This window comes from Salmo salar, chromosome ssa09 (genome assembly GCF_905237065.1).
Source record: "Salmo salar chromosome ssa09, Ssal_v3.1, whole genome shotgun sequence".
Taxonomy (NCBI): Eukaryota; Metazoa; Chordata; class Actinopteri; order Salmoniformes; family Salmonidae; genus Salmo; species Salmo salar.
In genome coordinates this window covers 128457732-128477669 of record NC_059450.1, presented here as the reverse complement: position 1 = coordinate 128477669, position 19938 = coordinate 128457732, and positions in this window count along the sequence as shown.

The window sequence follows — 19938 nt, the reverse complement described above, 5'->3', positions numbered from 1 at the left end:
AAACAAGTGTCCATCCATCCATCCATCCATCCATCCATCCATCATCAGTGAGTGACTGTAATCATTTACCAGGCACCAGATAAAAAGCAATCTCTAGTAAGGCTGTTTAATCCACACACATCAGGGTTAAATGTGTGTGTGTTAGGCTACTTCTCACTGAGAGAGGAAAGATACCAGAAAGCACAGAGTAAGTCCTTACTAACACAATACTGAGTCAGCCCAGGACAAGCTAGAATACAAGCCAGAGTGGTACATGCAGCTGTTGAACATCCTCTCAAATGGCTGCATCACTGTGACTGCCTGGCATGCAGATGAATTCTGGGTTCTGTGGTTTTCATTGGACTAGTAAAGAGTTTAGATTAAAAAACACAAGACAGTTATTTGGTGGGTTATAATAAATCTATTTGATGCAGACTTTATGGTGGCAGCATAACATATAGTATTTGAGTATTTTACTTGAGTCATGGTAGAGGAAACATTGCAACACTTGTTGGACTGCCTTGCATGGCTGTTTAATGGCAGGGTGTGTGTAAACCCGTCTAGTTGTGCTAAGCTGACAGCTGTGGTGAAACAGATCAACAGGGCAGTGCCCCATGTGAGCCTGTTTAGAGAGTACTTTAGGGATGTTAGAATAGTTCCCAAGGGCTTAGTCCCCTATGGTGACACCAGCAGGGTGCAACAGGCCTAGGCTATGTCTCTGACAGTGCCTCTATGGACACTGGCTAATAACCTTAGCATGACATAAACTGTACAGTGTGCATTGCAACAATGCTCCTAAAAATACCAATCTTATACTGACTTTTCGTGTTTAACAAAATTCGCCCAGGAGCACCTGTGATGTCTATCATATGGCAACATGTCATATTAGAAAATATCTGAGAGTAAACATCTTCCAGACATAGGCTAGAGGTCCTGTCATGAGCTCAATCAGCCCCACCCTCCACATCCTCCCTCCAGGCAGGATACACACGGAGTGATAGTGACACACCCTCATCTCACTGTGAGGTAATTATTGTGTCTATATCTATCACCTGACCCATGTCCTGGGCAACGCCCCCAGCTTTCACAGATGAGAACTATACATAATATAAGAACGAATGTCGTTAAAGAGGCTACGTGGGGTTAAATGTAAATACACTAGGCCTGTTACTCCCTCTTCACTTTACTCTAAAGTGGTAGAGGACAAAGAGAAAGGTGAACAGGAATGAATGTAACACTACTGTTATCAGCCCTTATGGTTTGTGGGTTTTCTGACATTCTGATTCTGAAATGTACATGTGTGTAAACCAGACCTAGGTTAAAATAGTAAGGCAATGTACTTACTTTCAAATATACAGTAGTATATTGTAGTAGCTGAATTTGATTGAATTTCAAATGATACATTTTCCAACACAATGTCACAAAAAACATCCTTAATGTGACACAGCTATTGTCCAAGAGTCTCCCAGGGAGTTGTTGTACATTAACCTCACATCCCAAGACAAGAGGATCATTGACTGACTTTGATAATCATAAGAGGACAGACCTTCGACAAGATTCACCTCAAGACATGTGAAAGTGTTATGGCAATAAACTTTTAAAAAGAGAAATCCCCAATAACTACGCTCATCATCTCTACAATCACCATCATGTCTTTAGTTCTCTCTGTTTGCAGTGATGAATGTTTGTAGTATTAGGCCTACTAATCCTGCAATACATTTTGTATTGGCTTTCCACCCAGACCACAGTGACCTATTTATTGCCTTGCTCAACCAGCCCTGTTCTCATTCGCCAGTAAAGGATTGATTCATTCCAGAATCCAGACAAAAGCTGCAAACACAAATCTGCAAGGCCTATGAATACAGAGTACCTAATCCGGCTAGTAGGAAAACAACCTTGTTTGAATAACATTCAGTGCAGAGCTGGAGCAAATCGGCCTTCAGTATTGTAACCGTAAATGAGGCCACATATGTTCTTCAATATAGTTCTCTACTACAGCATAATGATTTGTCCTGATGGCTGATAACAAGTTAGCTGTGATGTCAGTGAGCTAGAAAACAGCAGCCCAACTATGAGATAACAGTCAGTTATGAAAAACAAATATAACCGGAAAAACAGACCTATAGTAGGCCTAGCAGTTCTCATTTCAGCCTCATGCTAAATCATGATGATAAACACTAAACTAGACACAAGAGAGACCACAGGGTACCAAGACCAACGGAACTGACTGTTGTTGTCATCCAACTATGACAACATTTGTTCCTCATGAATACACCCCTGAAATAAACCTTTTGTCTGACTCAGACTGTAGACTCCCAGTCATAAATAACACGTCATACCATTCCTACTTACTAACTGTATCAGGTGAGACCCAAGTGCAGACTGTGTTGAAGTAACAATGTTTATTGCAACAAAAGGGGCAGAAAAATGACAGGTCAAGGCAGGTAGGGGTCGATAATCCAAAGTAGTGGGGGCCAAGGTACAGGACGGCAGGCAGGCCCAGGGTCAGGTCAGGCTGAGGTTGGTAATCCAGGGGCAAAGGCACAGGACGGCAGCCAGGCTCAGAGTCAGGACAGGCAAGAGTCAAAACCAGAAGGATGCGAAAAGAAAGACTGGGGAAAAGCAAGCGCTGAGACAAACCGCTAGTTGACTTGAACAAACAAGACGAACTGGCACAGACAGACAGAAAACACAGGTATAAATACCCAGGGGATAAGTGGAGAAGATGGGCGACACCTGGAGGGGGGTGGAGACAAGCACAAGGACAGGTGAAACAGATCAGGGCGTGACAAACTGGGGGCTTTGGCTAAGAGTTTCCTTTTGCGAGGGTGGAGACTTGACAAACCGGAACTCAACATTTCTAACGCGTATAGACCCAGAACTTCACGCAGCTGACCAAATTATGCAAGATTTTAGTTCTGGGTTAACCGCGATTAGCGCTAAAATAACGTTTTAGGCTTAATCTGTGTCCGGGAAACCCACCCTCAGTGTCTAATTCAAATTTCTTGTTCATGGTTTGTTAGGTTATAATGTTTGGTTATAATGTTCAATTCATTGTCTCATTTAAAAACATCTGCATTAGGCAAATTTGTATACGTGAGTCTAACTAACGTCAGTCAACGCCAGCGATGATGATATAGTTAGAGCAGCTAGCAAGGCTGTCAGCTGGATGAAAATTGACATCATGATCCCCATCCTCAGAAACACTGGGAGCCATATTGAGTTTCAGCACGGTAGGTCCACCTAATGACCCATTTGCCAGGAAACAATGGACTGACTGAGGGTTAGCCAGCCAAGCTTCCTGTCTCAGGGTCTGTCTGCCTTTCATACGCTTTACCAACCCAACCCAATCTGGTGGACATCTGTAGGGGGCTTTACCTTGTCATTAAGGAGAGACCACCCGCTCAGGCACCACCATGGCTAACTCTGGTAACTTTCCCTTAGCCCGAGAGGGGGTTATGTATCCCGTCTCTGGCCCTCCAGGGGGTGCGGCCTATCATTAATTAGGTGGGTGGATCAGTGTGGCTATCTCTCCCAGGAGCTTCTGGTCGTCTCTTGTTTTTCTTTTTAGTGTAGGGGAACAAAAAGCTTGTGGAAAGTGTGGAGAAACAGGTGCCGTAGCAAGCTTAGTTAATGTAGCATGGTAGGTCACCCCTGTAACAGAGCTTTAAAGGTTGGCTTGGAGTGACCTAGGGTGGTAGAGCTGTCTAAACCAATGCCTCCCGATCAAATATACCGCTGCAGCATGGGTTTGAATCCAGCCCACTGCTATTTCAGCACACTTACTGCTCTATATTTCCTCTATATGTCATTTCTATCTGTAAAGGACGTCACACTGCTTTCTTAGCAAGTACCACTTCCTCCCAATTCGGCCAATACCTGGCACGAACTTGGGACCTCTGGCTTGCTAGCACACCTGACTGCCCTCCTGAAGCGTCTTACCAGTCGGCACTACTTTGAAAAGCTAGCTATTCACTGACACAAGTGGGGACACTTCAGGTTAAGAAGTTTCACACATCCCCATGTGCTACATTCACCCCTCAAACTTACTCAACAGCGACCCATGCATTGAGCTGAGTGGCTAGGGCTGTGGCGGTCATTACATTTTGTCAGCTGTTGATTGTCAAGCAAATAACTGCCGGTCTCTGCCGGACTTTTGGAACAACTGCCGGACTTTTGGAACATCTACATTTTAAATTCTAATAAATCCATGTAATATATCCTAAACCATCACAATAAATCCATACTTTTTTTAGACAGGTCTAAAGAAACATGATATGAAGAAAATGTAGTCTATTTCAGGAGAACAGAATATCATACTCTGAGTTGTCCTGATGTTAGGCCTTTATCTGGCTATGCCATATGGCTGTGGGCTACACTAGTTAATTTCGCAGACAAGATTTGCTTAGAATTCTTTATTATTTTGAGGTAAGAAGAATACATTTGAACATAGCTGAATAAAATAGAAAGGATATTTTCTCCAACCGATTTGAGAGAGTTAACAAAGATACAGGTACTCCTACAGTATATGCTTAAATTATTGTTATTTATGTAACTTTAGTTGTGATACAAATGTTGAGCTATATGTTTTGATATTTAAGGCTGCATGATGCGACTAATGATTTGAAAAAAGTAGCTTGAAAGGCAGGAGCTCTGCTTTGTTTTTTTGCGCAGGCTGTACACACTTCATCAGTCTCTCATTCACAATTTGACAAGCACTTAATAATGCCTTGAATTTCCCGGCTGCATCCCCTTTGTGTGGCCATAATCCCCCTAAAAACTCCATGCCTTTTGCGGCCAGTGGCCCTTCTCCCTGCTGTGTGCCAAAGCACCTCTCATTCACATGGCTCTCAGTTACGTGATCGGATCTTTCTCACATCCGGGACACAACTGTGCACGTCCTTATCCAATTCCAAGGCGCATATTGAAGCTATTGGAAGAACTGTCCACATTTACTTTTCGTCAGCCAACAAGATGAGTAGGCCTAACAAACAGCAAAAGCACTAGCCTGTGTCAATCTACTATGCCCCATAGTACAAAAGTTGACCTATTCTATTCTGTGCGAGAAATAAATATTCCAAACATAGTCCGGGACAGATGTGGGATAAGATAGATCTCAAATTAATACAACCTCTAGCATCAAAAGACCTGTTTTAAGCAGTGGGCCTGATGCAGAAGATGAGAAAGTTTAGCTTAAAATGTTGATAAACTATTAGGCTATTTCTTCATATTATAAGCGCAGCAATGTGCACACGGCAGTATTACCAGGAAAACACCATTACCAGGAAAACACCATTCTCAAAAGGGACCACAAATGTGATTATGCATGTAATGCTTTTATTATAAAATGTGTGCCAGTTAGGCTCTACACCCATTGTAAAGTGGATTAAAGCGGATTAATGTGCTTCATTTTAAGATGTTATTTGGCCACTTTAGTTGTGATATAAACCTTATCAAAACAAATAGGCCTATGGGCCAGGCAACAGTTGAAGTCGGAAGTTTACATACAAAAAATCTAAAGAAATCAGCCAAGACCTCAGAAAAGATATTGTAGACCTCCACAAGTCTGGTTCATCCTTGGGAGCAATTTCCAAACACCTGAATGTACCACATTCATCTGTACAAACAATAGTACACAAGGACCTGAGTGTGAGGAGTACCACTGGAAAATGGAACTGACAATGAGAATGGCTTGTGGACTGTGAGTTGATTGGTGCATTTCCCCCTCTTCCCCAGTGTACCAAAACCCCTAATAAACTTCCCATTTGCAGTCTATTTGTGCTACTGGTGCCTGTTTTCTTATTGAACTTGGTGATGTGGAAACCCCACACCCTTGAGCCTGCTACAATACTTTTATTATTCCCTGAAAACCCTACCACCCCTCCACCAATTGGAGTAAACTAATAAACGATAACACTTACCTTCAGTTTATACATATTATACACACTTTACAGACAATCCATTTTACAATAGTTATATTTTGTTTGTTTTTAGTCCTTCCTCTATTTCTGATGTCCATCCAGTTTGATTTCTATTTGTAACTGTGCTATTTCACAAAATTTCTGAACCTATGTACATTTTACAGACCCTGTATGTTTTACATTGGTTATCTTGTTATTAGTCCCACCCTTCAGATCCATTCAACCCCTCCCATCCATCTCTTAACACCATCTATTTTGGATTCCGATTTGCCATATATTTTTCAACTGTGCTGTGATGCTTCACAGAAGTCCTGAACCTTTCTATTTTCATAGCTTCTACAGATTGTTAATTAAAGAAACATTTTTGCTAAAATAATTATATTATTGATCGATTGACTATGACTTTTCAAATCACCCAGGATTGCTATCTGCAGTGTTAGTTCTAGGTAAATGTTACAATTCTTCAGCCATTCCTGGACCTGTGACTAAAAACGAGCTACATATGGACAATACCAAAATAAAGGATCTAATGACTCTGCCTCCTCGCAGAAAAATCTGCAGAGCTGGGAAGATTGTAACCCCCATAGATATATAACATTCTATTGGTTGCAAGAATTTTGTATAATAGTTTAAATTGAAAAATTCTAAGATTTGAATCCAGCGTCGTTTTGCGTGTCAATTCATAAACCATGTGCCATGGAATCGGTACATTGAAAATCTCTTCCCAACTATTTTGCAATTCATATGGCACAGCTGTCATGTTTTTGGTCCTTAAATGAAATTGATATATTTTTATTTATCACAATTTTCTTTAACCGACAGACAAGTTCCTTACTTTCTCCCCCTTCCACTTGCCTCTCCCATTTTTGTGGTAATGCTGCAATTACTTGGTTGTAATTTTGGGTAGAGCAGACATTTCCATATGTCTGTGTTAGCTGTATGTCCTATTTATGATATAATTTACAAAAATGATACCTTTTTAAAAAAAAATATTGAAAAATAAGTTTTATCAATTAGTATATCCACAATATTTGTTGTATTTATTCTGTCTTTTCTGGTGGATTAAACTGAAATTTCAACCAACTTTCTAAGGCTTGTTTAAAAAATAACGATATTTTGGAAATTATTTCATTTTCAAAAAACTGAAAGTGAGCAGTTGTAATCTGAATAAAGGGAATACTGCCATTCTTGAACACGGGGTGAGACATTCTTACTAATTTACTAGAGAACCATTTCAGATTTAAGTATAACTTTTGTATGACTGATGCCTTTAGTGAAAGGTCTAATGCTTTAATATTTAATCATTTCTGTCCTCCGAATTCATATTAATTATATAACTAGGCCCTTTTACTTTTGTCTGACTTGCCATTCCTAATCAAATTGAATCTTTTTGGTTCATATAATTTATAAAGCAGGTCACTAGGTGTAGGCAAAACCATAAGCAAATAGGTAAACTGTGATATGATTAAAGAGTTACTCAGGGTGATTTTTCCACAAATAGACAGGTATTTTCCTTTCCATGGTAGCAAGATCTCATCTATTTTTGCTAACTTTCTATTAAAATGTATTGGAGTGAGATCATTTCTTTCTTTCGGGACATGTATATCGAGTATGTCCACATCCCCGTCAGACCATTTTATTGGTAAACTACACGGTAATGTAAAAAATTTTTTTGTGATCCAATACGTGATATAGTGCATTTATCATAATTTGGTTTTCATCCAGAGAAGTTAGCAAATGTATCTAGATCCTCTATGAGGCCGTGGAGAGATTCTAATTGTGGTTTTAAAAAACATGAATCATCAGCGTACAACGACACCTTAGTTTTTAAGCCACGGATTTCTAATCCCTTAATATTATTGTTTGATTGTTCTAATTTGAACAGCTAACATTCTTATGGCAATAATAAATAGATATGCCGATAGTGGAAAACCTTGTTTTACTCCTCTAGATAGTTTAAAACTTTCTGAGATGTAGCCATTATTTACTATTTTACACCTAGGGTTACTATATATAACTTTAACCCATTTTATAAGAGATTCTCCAAAATTGTAATATTCTAGACATATTTATATAAACTCCAATCATACTTTATCAAAAGTCTTTTCAAAATCATCTATGAAAACCAGGCCTGGTTTCCCTGAGAAATATTGTTTCCAGTTTGACAGTGTTCTATAGTTTCTTATATTATCTCCAATGTATTGTCCATGTAAAAAACCTGTCTGATTAGGATCTCCCACCATAATAATAGAGTCTAGTGTTGCTTGTAGAGTTGATACATTCTTATATATATTTTCAAAGAAGCTTGGATCATCATTATTGGGACTGTATAGGTTAATAAGCCATATCTGTTTATAGTCCAATAACATTTGAAATAATCCTTGTATATACACTGCTCAAAAAAATAAAGGGAACACTAAAATAACACATCCTAGATCTGAATGAATGAAATAATCTTATTAAATAATTTTTTCTTTACATAGTTGAATGTGCTGACAACAAAATCACACAAAAATAATCAATGGAAATCCAATTTATAAACCCATGGAGGTCTGCATTTGGAGTCACACTCAAAATGAAAGTGGAAAACCACACTACTGGCTGATCCAACTTTGATGTAATGTCCTTAAAACAAGTCCAAATGAGGCTCAGTAGTGTGTGTGGCCTCCACGTGCCTGTATGACCTCCCTACAATGCCTGGGAATGCTCCTGATGAGGTGGCGGATGGTCTCCTGAGGGATCTCCTCCCAGACCTGGACTAAAGCATCCGCCAACTCCTGGACACTCTGTGGTGCAACGTGGCGTTGGTGGATGGAGCGAGACATGATGTCCCAGATGTGCTCAATTGGATTCAGGTCTGGGGAACGGGCGGGCCAGTCCATAGCATCAATGCCTTCCTCTTGCAGGAACCCAGGGCCAACCGCACCAGCATATGGTCTCACAAGGGGTCTGAGGATCTCATCTCGGTACCTAATGGCAGTCAGGCTACCTCTGGCGAGCACATGGAGGGCTGTGCGGCCCCCCAAAGAAATGCCACCCCACACCATGACTGACCCACCGCCAAACCGGTCATGCTGGAGGATGTTGCAGGCAGCAGAACGTTCTCCACGGCGTCTCCAGACTCTGTCACGTCTGTCACATGTGCTCAGTGTGAACCTGCTTTCATCTGTGAAGAGCATAGGGCGCCAGTGGCGAATTTGCCAATCTTGGTGTTCTCTGGCAAATGCCAAACGTCCTGCACGGTGTTGGGCTGTAAGCACAGCTGCAACTGCATATACAGTTGCAGCTGTATGAGAAAGTCTGCAAAACTGAGCAAATAAATTGGGCAGAAATGGGGAGATTTGATTAACCATTGTCACGTCCTAGGTGATGGAGGTCAGATATATCCCCTTACCCCTTACCCTGAAACACCCACACATGGTCCCCCGTAGTGACCATATTCCCAAGCATCTCCGTGCAGTCAGACCTTTGATTTTGTGCCACCATGGCCACAATAATATGCCCCCTCTCTGAATGTCCGAGTGTGACCCCCTCCCCATGGGTTACTGCAGCTAGTGTTGCCCACACTGCCACTGCCTGAGTGGGGACACCCCACCGGAATCCCTACCGGCTAGGTACAAGGTCGTCAAGGTTCTCATTAGCAGCTTTGAGAATTTCCTTGTATATTCTGCTCTCCCATCAGGGGGCTTTGGCTCTGCAGGACCAACCCTGCCAGACAGGCTCAGAATATTGAGGGGGCGGTGCTCCTCTAGAAGGTCTCTGACTGCATTTTGGCTGCATACAAGCCACTTACAGCAGGCCCATAAAACAGATAGGGACCTCTCCTTAGTATCTGGGTCGTTCAGGTGGGTGTCTAGGGTATAGGGTTGTGCACCATTCCATAAATATAGGACCATAAATAAACAAATTAGATGTATAATTAATTTTTTTAATGTAGTTCCCCATGATAGGACAATAACTAAATTAGATGTATAATTTATTTAAAACGCTATTGCACCATGATAGGACAATAAAAAATAAATAATATGTATAATTCATTATAAAATGTATATTCCTCATCTGCACAAAATTGAAAGGTCTCTCACAACCCCTGCTCACAGACATACATTGGTTCTGGGACATGCGACCATTTCCTTTCTCACTCAACCCCACACTTTCCCAAACACCAAAAAACACACACCACACCATCCATCTCAATACATTCACACATACTGTGCCTTCTGTCTGCTGTGTTTTTATCTCTACCATGTTGAATTACTGCTTTTGTGTTCCAATTAGTTATATTTGAGGATAGATAGAAAAGCTATATTTTTTGTTGTATTATTACAATCCATAACATGGCTAGAACTGTGTGTTTCATTATTTGGCTCCTCTATGAGAACTTTGTCATTTTTAGAATAGCCATGGAGTAGTCTTTGTGTCTCTGAACAACTGGTTATTAATATACAGTTTATCGACATGAGAGCTACACGTTTCCCTTTCGATCTATTTTCCTTGAAAATTGGATACAGAAATGTGCGCCTTTCTGCAATTTCCTTCGGGAACTGGTCATTCATGCCTATTTTCGTGCCAGCAAGTCTTTTACCCAGGCTTAACTATTATTTTATCTTTAAAGAAAGCAAATTTGCGAACGATTTGGCGTTCATACCTCTGTCCAAAGCGGTGTACACGTTCGAGTTGGATTTTGTCGATAGCTTTGCATGGGATCTGAAGGGCTGTAAGGAGGAACTCTCTAACTACATATTCAGGAACTTCTCCTTCTTTCTCTTGGATACCTGTAAGTACCAGATTTTCTCTCATGAATCTAGTCAGTGTGTCAAGTAAGGCTTCTCTCAGAACGATGTTCTCCTTTTTAAGTTCATTAACTTCGGTTTCAATCTTATTGACTGTCCCTTTTAGATTGTTTGTATCTTTCTCCAATGTCGCAGCATTTTCACTCCTCTCGAGGTTTGCCTTCAACTCTTTTATATCCTTACTGACTAGTTCAAGTATGCCCAGTTTGTAATTTATTGATTTTAACAGATCGGTTTCAACCTTTACCATTCCCGATGGTAAAAAGATTAAATCGTCTGTGTCTGTAGAAGAGTCATGATTTCGTTTTGAAATAGCCTTACTCTCCGTCATGTTTGGGTGTTGCTTGTTTTCGTAATATTTGTCGATAAATTTCTCTAGTCTTATGATTTGTTTTGTGGTGTTACCCAGATTGAAAGTTATTACCCACCAGATTGTGTAGTGCGAATATTTAGTCTAACTTACCGATATTGAATATTACGTTTTTATCTTGAGGTGGTCTACATAGCTGAGTTCAGTCCACCATCTTGGTTTTCCACAACCTGTTGCCACAAAGTTGGAAGCACAGAATCGGAGCGTAGAGGTTGGTAATGTTCTCTAGTTGCGCCGTGATTGGCTCAGTGTTCTGTCACTCATGGGGACACTACGTCACCGCAAAATCTACAGGGAGAGCTCGAAAACTCAAGCCCCTTGGGTGCTGCCATAGAGTTACATTAGAAGTGCCCATCCAAGAAGGCTCAAAGTCATTGGCCACAGATAAAATGACGTTAAATCACATTATATCTACAGTAGCTTTGATTGGACTGATCATGTCAACATCATACTTTCAAAATCTTAGCTAGCAAGCTAGCAGTCTTCATCATGAATCAAGTCAACAATCTACTGGCAAAGAGAAATTATGAAGAGAAAGTATAGATAAAACGTATCGGTGCTCATCGCAATTAGACAAACATTACACAACAAGTTGGAAATTGAAAATTGAACAATGAGTGGTTTGGAAGGAATCAGTGGCTAACTACAAGCATTGCAAAGCAATCACTAGCCTGCTATTCAGTGGAGTGGATGTGTGGTCCAAGTCTGGGTTTAAGGGTCTCTTTTCCAAGCATAAAATGATAAACATTCAACATTGGCCATGCTGTCATTCCAGCATGACTTCTGCTGCTTTCAAACCAACTGGAAACTCTGAACTGGGAAATCTCAGACTTCAGAGAGTTCAAGACAACCAGGAACTCTGAACAAAACCAGCTTCAACTGGGAAATACATTTAGAACAGTCATCCAACTCGTAATTCCAAGTCGGGAAATCTGGCCTCTTTTTAGAGCTCCAACCTGAAGATCAATAACGTCATGATTCAACCTTGTTTTTTTACGAGTTCCCACTTGTCTTGAAACCAGCATAAATCCAGAGAATGCCAGACTTTAATGACAAAGTTTGATGAGAACATTTGCCCAAGAAGGACCGCCACGCCACCTTTCTGTTCTACTGAGCACAGCACAACAAGGTTAGTGCAAAAATGTCTTGTATGCTGCTGCACAAATAATGTAATATGCCAGGGAGATATGTATACTGTAGATAAGAAAGTAATACTAAGTGTATGTTGTGTAGTAAGCTGTTAGTAGCCCATGTGCCTCACCCTAATAATTTGGTCCCTTTTCCCCTCATAATTTAGCCTGCTGTTCTGACTCGGTGGTGCACATGTAGCCTATAGTCTGTTTTGGAGAAATTTCATGGTCTAATATTGTAAGAGCTTTCATTGCTTATATGCCTCCTGTCAGCGATTTCTAGGAGTGGTGGTAGGAGTCAGGCGCAGAGAGCAGAGGTAAGGAAAGATGTGTTTATTCCTTAACAACGAAAAAACGGTCGACGCCAACACAACCGGCGTAAATAGCAAAGTGCCCAAATACAACGGGTCCACAGTACGCATATAAAACAACACAAGCAGATCGCCAGCACATCCAACAACAAAAACACTCTGACGAAAATAATCCCGCACAAACCTAGGCGGGCTAAACAGGCTTAAATAACCATAAATCAAGAGACACAAATAAGGAACAGGTGCCAACAATAAGACATACCAAACGAAAAGGAAAAAGGGATCAGCGGCGGCTAGTAGGCCGGCGACGACGACCGCCGAGCGCCGCCCGAGCAGGCAGGGGAGCCACCTTCGGTGGGATTCGTAACAGTACCCCCCTCCTGACGCGCGGCTCCCGCAGCGCGCGGCTCCCGCAGCGCGCCGCCACCGGCCTCGAGGGTGACCCGGAGGACGAGGCGCAGGGCGATCCCCATGAAGGCGGTGGAATTCCCTCAGTAGTGAGGGGTCCAAAATGTCCTTCCTAGGTACACAGCACCTCTCCTCCACGCCGTACCCCTCCCAGTCGACGAGGTACTGTAGGCCCCCCGCCCGAAGTCTGGAGTCCAGAATGGCGTGTATCTTATACGCCGGGGACCCCCCAATGTCCAGCGGGGGTGGAGGGACCTCCGGCACCTCACCTTCCTGCATGGGACCAGCCACCACCGGCCTGAGGAGAGACACATGAAACGAGGGGTTAATACGAGGGGGTAGTAAGATGGAAGTTCTAACCGGTAACACACCTCGTTTATCCTCCTCAGGACTTTAAACGGCCCTACACACTGCGGGCCCAGCTTCCGGCAGGGCAAGCGGAGGGGCAGGTTTCGAGCCGAGAGCCAGACTCGATCCCCTGGTGCAAACACAGGGGTCTCACTGCGGTGCTGGTCAGCGCTCTTCTTCTGCCGTCCACTCGCCTTAGTGAGTGCGTCTTGGACGGCTCTCCAAGTGTCCTTCGAGCGCTGCACCCACTCCTCCACCGCAGGAGCCTCGGACTGGCTCTGGTGCCATGGAGCCAGGACCGGCTGGTAGCCCAACACGCACTGAAACGGTGACATATTGGTCGATGAGTGACGTAGGGAGTTTTGGGCTACCTCTGCCCATGGGACGTATCTCGCCCACTCCCTGGGCCGGTCCCGGCAATACGTCCTTAGAAACCTACCCACCTCTTGGTTCACTCTCTCCACCTGCCCATTACTTTCGGGGTGGAAACCCGAGGTCAGGCTGACCGAGACCCCCAACCGTTCCATGAACGCCCTCCAAACTCTGGACGTGAACTGGGGACCCCGATCAGAAACGATGTCCTCGGGCACCACGTAGTGCCGGAAGACATGGGTAAACAGGGCCTCCGCAGTCTGCAGAGCCGTAGGGAGACCGGGCAACGGGATGAGACGGCAGGACTTCGAGAACCGATCCACAACGACCAGGATTGTGGTGTTCCCCTGAGGTAAGGGAAGGTCGGTGAGGAAGTCCACTGACAAGTGCGACCACGGCCGCTGTGGAACGGGGAGGGGGTGTAATTTCCCTCTAGGCAGGTGTCGAGGAGCCTTGCTCTGAGCGCACACCAAGCAGGAGGAAACATAAAACCGCACGTCCTTTACCAAGGTGGGTCACCAGTAATTTCCCCTCAGGTTCCGCACTGTCCTCTCGATCCCAGGGTGACCTGAAGAGGGGAGATTATGGGCCCATCGAATCAATCGATCACGGACACCAAGCGGCACGTACTGAACACCTGCCGGACACTGAGATGGTGCAGGTTCCAACCGTAACGCCCGCTCGATCTCCGCGTCCACCTCCCATACCACCGGTGCTACCAAGCACGACGCTGGGAGGATGGGCGTTGGATCGATGGCCCTCTCCTCGGTGTCATATAGGCGGGACAGTGCGTCGGCCTTCGTGTTCTGTGAACCTGGCCGATAAGAGATAGTGAAACGGGTAAAGAACATGGCCCACCTGGCCTGACGTGGATTCAGTCTCCTAGCTACCCGGATGTACTCGAGATTACGGTGGTCAGTCCAGATGAGGAAAAGGTGCTTAGCCCCCTCAAGCCAATGTCTCCACACTTTCAGAGCCTTGACCACAGCTAACAACTCCCGGTACCCCACGTCATAGTTCTGCTCCGCCGGCCCGAGCTTCCTAGAAAAGAAAGCGCACGGGCGGAGTTTGAGTGGTGTGCCTGAGCGCTGTGATAGCACGGCCCCCACCCCAGTCTCGGACGCGTCCACCTCCACTATGAATGCCAAAGAGGGGTCCGGATGAGCCAGCACGGGAGCGTCGGTAAACAGCTCCTTCAGACGACTGAACGCTCTGTTCGCCTCTGCTGACCAGCGCAAGTGCGCCGGACCCCCCTTCAGCAGTGAGGTAATGGGAGCAGCCACTTGACCAAAGCCCCGGATAAACCTCCGGTAGTAATTGGCAAACCCTAAGAACCGCTGCACCTCCTTTACCGTGGTCAGAGTCGGCCCATTACGCACGGCTTTAACGCGGTCACACTCCATCACCACCCCCGAGGTGGAAATGCGATACCCCATGAAGGAAACAGCTCGTTTCAAAAACACACATTTCTCAGCCTTAACGTACAGGTCACGCTCCAGCAGTCGCCCAAGCACCTTGCGCACCAGGGAGACATGCGCGGCGCGTGTGGCGGAATAGATCAGGATGTCATCAATATACACCACCACACCCTGCCCGTGCAGGTCCCTGAGAATCTCGTCGACAAAGGATTGAAACACAGCTGGAGCATTCTTTAACCCATACGGCATGACGAGGTACTCATAGTGGCCCGATGTGGTACTAAATGCGGTTTTCCACTAGTCTCCTCCCCGGATACGCACCAGATTGTACGCGCTCCTGAGATCCAGTTTCGTGAAAAAAACGTGCTCCGTGAAATGATTCCACCGCCGTAGCGATGAGAGGTAGCGGGTAACTAAACCCTACTGTGATGGAATTTAACCTCGATAATCAATGCACGGACGCAGACCTCCATCCTTTTTCTTCACGAAAAAGAAACTCGAGGAGACGGGTGACATGGAGGGCCGAATGTACCCCTGTCTCAGAGATTCCGTGACATATGTCTCCATAGCCAACGTTTCCTCTTGTCACAATGGGTACACGTGACTCCTGGGAAGTGTAGCGTTTCCCTGGAGGTTTATCACGCAATCCCCTCGTCGATGAGGTGGTAATCGGGTCGCCCTCTTTTTACAGAAGGCGATGGCCAAATCGGCATATTCAGAGGGAATGCGCACAGTGGAAACCTGGTCTGGACTCTCCACCGTCGTCGCACCGATGGAAACTCCTTTACACCTGCCTGAACACTCCTCTGACTACCCTCTGAGAGCCCCCTGTTTCCATGAAATATCAGGATTGTGATTGGCCAGCCAGGGAATCCCCAGCACCACCGGAAACGCAGGCGAATCAATGAGGAAGAGACTAATCCGTTCCCCATGATCCCCCTGCGTTACCATGTCCAGTGGCACCGTGGCCTCCCTGACCAGCCCTGACCCTAATGGTCGGCTATCTAAGGAGTGCACAGGGAAAGGTTGGTCCAACGACACCAGGGGAATCCCTAGCCTTAACGCGAGCCCACGATCCATAAAGTTTCCAGCTGCGCCTGAATCGACTAGCGCCTTATGCTGGAAAGAGGGAGAAAACTCAGGGAAAGTTACAAGTACAAACATATGACCAACAGGGAGCTCTGGGTGAGGTTGGTGCTTACTCACCTGGGGTGAACGAGGAGCGCTCCGCCTGCCATCCCGATTCCCAGAGGAGCTCCCCCAGCACCGGTCGGCAGTGTGTCCTCTCCGACCACACCGGGTACAGGAGGAGCCTCCTCCTCCGGTTCCCCTCGACGCGGCCCCCCCTAGCTCCATAGGGATGGGAGGTGGAGGGCCTGGAGGTGGAACCAACAGGACCCGGTCTGGACGCCCGCGGGCAGCCAGCAGGTTGTCGAGACGAATGGACATGTCAATTAGTTCATCCAGTGAGAGGGTAGTGTCTCGACAGGCTAGCTCCCGGCAGACATCCTCCCGGAGGCTACACCGATAGTGGTCCATCAGGGCCCTGTCGTTCCACCCCGCTCCAGCAGCCAAGGTCCGGAACTCCAGAGCAAAGTCCTGTGCGCTCCTCGTCTCCTGCCGCAGGTAGAACAGCCGTTCACCCGCCGCCCGGCCCTCCGGTGGGTGGTCGAACACGGCCCGGAAACGGCTGGTGAACTCGGGGTAGTGATCCCTTGCCGAGTCTGGGCCATACCACACTGCGTTGGCCCACTCCAGGGCACGTCCCGTTAAGCAGGAGACGAGGACGCTCACGCTCTCCTCTCCCGAGGGAGTCGGACGAACGGTAGCCAGGTACAACTCCAACTGTAGCAGGAACCCCTGGCACCCAGCCGCCGCTCCATCGTATTCCCTGGGGAGAGCCAGGCGTAGAGCCCCGGGTCTGGAGGCCGGAGGAGGGGTAGCTGGTGGAGGGGGAGTAGGTGCTGGGGATGCGGTAGGGAGGCCACTCCTCTCCCATCAGTCCATCCTCTCCATCATCTGATCCATCGCTGAACCGATTCGGTGGAGAATGCTGGTATGATGGAGGACCCTTTCCTCCATCAATGGGAGAGGAGGTGCGGCTGCTCCTGCTGACTCCATAATGTGGTGCGGGATTCTGTCAGCGATTTACATTTTACATTACATTTTAGTCATTTAGCAGACGCTCTTATCCAGAGCGACTTACAGTAGTAAATGCATACATTTCATTTCATGCATTTTTTGTTTGTTTGTACTGGGCCCCCGTGGGAATCGAACCCACAACCCTGGCGTTGCACACACCATGCTGGCGTTGCAAACACCATGCTCTACCAACTGAGCCACAGTGAAGATTTCTAGGAGTGGTGGTAGGAGTCAGGCGCAGAGAGCAGAGGTAAGGAAAAATGTGTTTATTCCTTAACAACGAAAAAACGGTCGACGCCAACACAACCGGCGTGAATAGCGAAGTGCCCAAATACAACGGGTCCACAGTACGCATATAAAACAACACAAGCAGATCGCCAGCACATCCAACAACAAAAACACTCTGACGAAAATAATCCCGCACAAACCTGGGCGGGCTAAACAGGCTTAAATAACCATAAATCAAGAGACACAAATAAGGAACAGGTGCAAACAATAAGACATACCAAACGAAAAGGAAAAAGGGATCAGCGGCGGCTAGTAGGCCGGCGACGACGACCGCCGAGCACCGCCCGAGAAGGCAGGGGAGCCACCTTCGGTGGGATTCGTAACACCTCCTTTATTTATCCTACGGTTATGACTTGGTGTACAGGAAGAATACTGTAAGAACGGCCCACGTTCTGAATTCTGTCGCTGTACATTTCAAAAGTGCTGAACAGATAGTTATATTGACTACGTCCGTCCTAGCTCGCTCATTAATGTCTTAATCGAAATTACAGATTGCCTCTTATCCGCTCGTCGTCCCCTTATGCCATAGTTTGTACATCTCAATGGTCAGTAAAAACCAAATTTGTTTAAGCAAGTCAGCCATATCAGCTATGTTTTTTTAAAAGGCAGTAAATGAGTGAACTGTTTTGCTGCCAGACAAGTCTTCGCTGATAGCCAGGTGTAACAGTGGATAAAGTGATGGGACTGCTGTCGGGACTCTGCTGTAGGCCCTAAATGTTTGTGGGCACCGTTTGTCACCATTATAGTCCATGTCATGTATTGTTTAGTGTTGTGTTGTGTAGTGGCTTTGCTGGCATGCATCTAAAAAAATAGTTTTGAGTTTGCCCCACCAAGATTTACATGCTAAAATCGCCACTGCAAAAGAGCAAAATGAGATCATCAGAAGATAACTAGGTAAGATACTCAAGTGAGAGAGTGGTGTGGAGCCTTCCTCTCTTTCCTTCCTCGAACATCTCTGCAGAACAGCTCGGCAGAACATCTTCGTTACGGCGGCGACAACACCGCTGCTTGACAAGACCGCCACTTACAGCTGCTGCTGAAAAAAACAACAATTGCTGATTGCCTAGCAGAGCACAAAACACCTACGAATTAGCAAGACGATTACACAAATAGCCCTTAAACTAATCTAAGTCCACAGCAACAGTCACAAGTACTAGGCAATCAGACAGTTCAAACAGCAATGATTAAGTAGAGGGGTGTAATGGTTCACCAAACCCATGGTTCGGTATGTATTGCGGTTTTGGGGTAAAAGTTCGATTCGGTTTAAGTACAGCTGGAAAATGAAAAGCCATTCACAGTGTTCAGCATTCACAATGTTCCTTGCATTGTCTGTTGAGAAAGGATTTCTATGTTGGACCTCATACGTTTCCACTCTGATGTTGTGTTTGTAACCATGTGAGAGGTAGGAATTTACCAGTGGTGAAGTCGTAAATACCAGTTGGATTCATTCATGTGATGGGAGAAACGTAATTTGGCAAATGACCAACAAGCTGCGTCAACCAAAAACTAATAGTACAGCTATCATGCTTGTAAACAAATTATAGACTTAAAAAACTACAACAATAGATTGCTTTTTATAGATTATGTTTTGCTGTTGCATTTAACTGCTGAAAATGCTGTTATAGAGGACATTTCCTTAGTAGGTGACATCAGAGGTCAACATGTGGGGGAAGTGGGTGCTCAGGATGATAGATGAGTTGCCCACTAGCAATTACCAGTTGGAGGCCCGTTCAACTGGACTTTCCCACTTTCCATGACAATGCCTCCTTCAGGGCCAGATGCGCAGTTGTTACTGTCATGTAGGGGGCGTGTCTGTAGCACGGTACATTTCCCACTCTGGGGCAATGTGATGGACTGTCACTTAAGTAAACGCAATACTGGGTGCATTGGTGTCACGTCCTGACCAGCAGAGGGAGTAGTTGTTTAGTATTTGGTCAGGACGTAGCAGAAGTTGTGTGTTGTATGTAGTTTCTAGTTGTTCTGTTTCTGTGTTAGTCTTGTGACTCCCGATCAGGAACAGCTGGATATCGTTGTTCCTGATTGGGAGTCATATATTAGGTGTGTGTTTTTCTCTTGGGGTTGTGGGTTGTTTTATTTTACACTGCTAGATTTATGTATAGCCTGTAAAACTGTCACCGGTTCATTCGTGTTTATTGTTTTGTCCGTGTACATCATAATTTATTAAAAATGATGTTGAGCATGCAATCCACTACGTATTGGTCCACTTTTTCTGACAGTGATTTTGAGATATCTTCAGACGAAGGAGAATACTGTGACAGAACAACCCACCTTAAAAGGACCAAGCAGTGGAGGAAATCTGGTGAGGACCGGGGAACACGGCTGGTAAGGGAGCCCGAGAGGCAGCCCCAATAATCTTTTTTGGGGGGGCACAAGGGTAGTTTGGCTGGGCGTGGATGGAGCCCCAGGCCAGCTCCCCGTACTCTTTTTGGGCAGAGAC